At 42.9% G+C, this 2,550-nt stretch overlaps 1 protein-coding gene across 2 annotated transcripts in view; it reads right to left on the minus strand.

The window, feature by feature from the left end:
- Cds2 (CDP-diacylglycerol synthase 2) overlaps positions 1 to 2,550 on the minus strand; it is a 48,928-nt gene that overhangs the window by 30,623 nt on the left and 15,755 nt on the right. Inside the window, exon 1 of one of the 2 annotated variants that reach the window (XM_013353176.2) lies at positions 2,039 to 2,114. The exons of the other annotated variant lie outside the window; for it this stretch is intronic. The gene's annotated coding sequence lies outside the window, so the exon portion shown is untranslated. Of the gene's footprint in view, positions 1 to 2,038; positions 2,115 to 2,550 lie in introns of those variants that run through there. 2 annotated transcript variants of the gene reach the window in all.

Raw genomic sequence — 2,550 nt, forward strand, 5'->3', positions numbered from 1 at the left:
ACCCAGGGCTTTGTACATGCTAGGCAAGCTTTCTATACCACTAAGCTATATTCCAGGCATTTATGTCCAAATACCTAAAGGTACCTAAAATTTTCCAAGTGTCCAAAACCAAATCTACCAGTTCCTTTACAACCCCCTCCTCCTACTGTGTAATTTATCTTAGCAAATGGTGGCATTCACCTTGAATTTCCTAGTGTGAAATGTGACTTCTCCCACAATCCTTACACCCATCACTAAATTTCTAAAAGCTACCTCCCAAACTGGTTTCAGCTACAATTCATCTTTTTTTATTGTTGGTCTTTTGTTTGTTTGTTTGTTTGTTTGTTTTCGAGACAGAATTTCTCTATGAAACAGTCCTAGCTGTCCTGGAACTAGCAATTGTAGACCAGGCTGGCCTTGAACTCACAGAGATCCACCTGCCTCTGCCTCCCGAGTGCTGGGATTAAAGGCTTGGCTACATTTTATCTTATTACCTCTGTGACTCCTGAATTGAAGCTAGTATCATCACCCTCCTCTGATAATGTCAACAGCCCAACTAGCTACATTCCTCCAGCCGTGAACCCTACTCCCCACTCTGACTCAGCAGCCAGGGAGGAACAGCTAATCTCATCCCTCCCTGAGGTAGTTTGAATGAGATGTTCCCCTGGGTTGGGGCATTTGAATACTTGGTCCAAGTTGGTGATGTCTGGGTATGATTAGGAAGTGGCTTTTCGGGGGGGGGGGGGGGGCAGGCTTTGAGAGTTTAAAAACTCCATTCCTAGTTCACTCTCTCTGCCTCCTTTTTGCAGCTCAAGGTGCAAGCTCTCAGCTGCTGCTTCAGCAGTCACGCCTTACTCCACCATCAAGGCCTCTAGCCCTCTGGAACTGTAAACCCAAATAAATTCTTTCTACTCTAAATGGCCTTGATCATGGTGTTTTATCACAGGAATAGAAAAGAAACTAACTTGCTCCTCCACCCTAGACCTCTTGCAGAGTAGCCCAGTCTCCAAGTATTACGTCTAAATCCTTTCAAACTCCCTTAGGATCAGATCTTGGCTAAACTTCCAGCTCTGTCTCTTGCAGCCATTCTAAATGAGAGCTCGCATTTAAAAACTAGTGAGTTCTCAAACAACCTAATGATGCACCTCAAGACTCTTCCAGAGGACCTGAATTCAGTTCCCAGCAACCTTGCCTGGTGGGGGTCACAAGCATCTGTACCTCCGGCTGCTGAAGATCCTGTGCCTCTGCGGGAGCACCTGCATTCACATGTGCATATCCATATACAGACAGACAGACAGACACATACACACACACTCACACACGTAATTAAAAATAAGTCTTCTGTTAAAACACAGAAGGTGTTTAAAATTCTTTGTTTCCCACAATTAAATCATTATGTCTCTTTTTTGTTAAGATTTTGTTTTTAACTATGGGTAGATGAGGGGAAGCAGTATGCACCATGTGGGTGCAATGCCCACAGAGGGCACTGGATTTCCTTACAGTTGAAATTACTATGCAGTTATAACCCACTCACCATTGGTGCTGGCAACTGAACTCAGGTCCTCTGCACAAGCAGTATCCCCTCTTAACCACTGAGCCATTATGTTTCTATAAGAGCAGAAAACTATGTGTACAGGGAGGAAAAAAAAACACAAAGCAACAACAACAGAAACACATCAGTGCATAACATATGATAGTCCTAAATCTGCATCGAAACATTTCAAGCAGACTGTCACATTGCATGATGCAACAGTATGTACACTGCAAAATGCATTTGCCTTGTGTTCAGAACCAAGGCTACAGTGAAGTCATACAATGCAGCACAGGTAAGCACTGCCAAAAACACCGCCGACATTTGATGTAAGGGACCCAGCTGTGGCTATCCTGAGACCAGAGGACAGATGTCAAGAAAGCTTCCAAAACAACATGCACATGGATCTGACTCATGCTCAGAGTGCTAATATCGGCAACTCACGAAAACTGTCTTCCTAATGAACATCTATTCTGTAAGCACAAAAGAGGGACAAGCTGAGTATTAAACAAAACAGCTACAACTGACCTTCTAAACAAGACACTCTTCATCTCAGGAAGAAGATGACATGGGAACAAGACCAACAGCACAAGCCATGATCCTGGGAGAAATCAAGTCATCTTGGACTTCATCTTTTTCATCTACAAAAAAGAAAATTCCTATTTCAAGAATAATTAGATAAAATATGACTATATTTTTTTCAAGTAGCACATTGAGACTCACTAGGTCTTGAAATTAATTTAGTGGGTCACAACTAGCCACACATACACACGTGCCAGAACGCAGGTGGCTTCCAGGAGAGAGGTGAGTAAACAGAAGACATCACACAGGAGCCCCCCACCCCCAGGGACTGGGGATGTTCTGTTTGATCTGATGTGGCTAAAGGTACGGGCTTAATTTATGAAAAGTCGCTGTGAAATTACCGTGAGTGGACATTTCTGCACATCTGTTAGAGTTCAACAAGGATTTACAGAAAGAGTAGATATGATAAAATCAAAGAACAGCAAACTTTGACATGTTCACATATTACTGTTTTGTTT

Source organism: Microtus ochrogaster, unplaced genomic scaffold (genome assembly GCF_000317375.1).
Source record: "Microtus ochrogaster isolate Prairie Vole_2 unplaced genomic scaffold, MicOch1.0 UNK3, whole genome shotgun sequence".
Taxonomy (NCBI): Eukaryota; Metazoa; Chordata; class Mammalia; order Rodentia; family Cricetidae; genus Microtus; species Microtus ochrogaster.